At 37.0% G+C, this 1252-nt stretch overlaps 1 protein-coding gene across 1 annotated transcript in view; it reads right to left on the reverse strand.

The window, feature by feature from the left end:
• The window catches only part of LOC103132885 (granzyme K-like), a gene marked incomplete at its 5' end in the record, with an annotated part of 8208 nt that overhangs the window by 4330 nt on the left and 2626 nt on the right, over window positions 1–1252 (reverse strand). The gene's annotated exons all lie outside the window — the stretch shown is intronic.

Below are 1252 nucleotides of genomic sequence, written 5' to 3' on the forward strand. Positions count from 1 at the left end.
TTGCCTTCATTCTCCCTCGAACCTTGTTTTCATGCCATGTTCATGTCACTGTTACTGTATCTTGTCAGCAGCCCTTGGTGTCTTTAAATGGTATTTCTTGCATTTGGCTTTCTGCTGAATGCTCTCCTCACCTCCATTTTTAGGTCCTCCTTAAAACTGAACTTGGCACTGTCCTACTGGGTAATATTTAACCTCTTGGAGTTGTGCACTTGTTGTCTGACTAAAGCTAAAGAATAACAAAAAGATAAACACAAATAAAAAACATAAAATCCCTCATACATGAAGAGTTAATGAGACTAACGATGGGTCATCTCAGCACAAACTCACTTTTAATTTTCTTTTGGTAGGGTGTGGATGTTTATGAATATCAATATTTAATAAAGATAGTGATAATAATAATATCTTAGTCCATATTATGCAGTGCTGGGAAAAGGGGTGTGCCCATATATTGTGTATTTTTGTCACATTTCTAGCCAATTCTAGAATGATTGATACCGTTGGAAGATTTATGTTTTCGCAGGCCACTTGTGCCATTCTGCAAAAATTTGTCAAAATTACGCCACAGTGAGGTAAAAACTTGTCTACCTCTTGTCTATCTTGTTTTACCTCGCACATAAAAAAATAATCACATCAAAAGTTACAAACTCTGTGTTTAGTCATTTCTTTGATGACCAAATATATTAGTGTGTGTTAGAAAATGTGTCAATGACAGGTATTAACTTAAAATACTTTGTAGAGCGTTACTTTCTGAAGTTCGGTCCATTCTCTTGTATTAGCTTACTGGCACACAGGCCACATTCAGTATGGTGGACGCTGTGACGTATCACAGCATCGGGTCGACCCGCTCCATGAGGCATCTACGTGTTCATGTCTGGGTAAAATACTGAGTCCCTGTTACTTGTTGACAGTTTCTGCTGTCAAGGGTGACATAGCCAGTTATCGGGTTTAGGGGTCAATTCTTACATTTGGCAAAGGTGGTTTGGTGTATCACCTGAAACATCCAAGTGTAACAAAGATAAAATTTCAGACACTGTAGAGTTGCTATTGTGATAAATGCACAAGAAAGACTACTAGGCTCAGTCATCACTTTTATTCTTTGTTCTTTGTTAGTAAGCAGTTCCAGAAAGCAAATCATAAACCTTATTTTAGATTTCCCTTTCCTATGAAATAGAGGCATCTATGACATATCTATCCATACTTAAACCAAGATCTGTTCTGAATATGAGTAATTATAGAACTTCATTCTTACAAG

Source organism: Poecilia formosa, unplaced genomic scaffold, assembly GCF_000485575.1.
Source record: "Poecilia formosa unplaced genomic scaffold, Poecilia_formosa-5.1.2 Scaffold1465, whole genome shotgun sequence".
In the NCBI taxonomy this organism is placed as follows: domain Eukaryota; kingdom Metazoa; phylum Chordata; class Actinopteri; order Cyprinodontiformes; family Poeciliidae; genus Poecilia; species Poecilia formosa.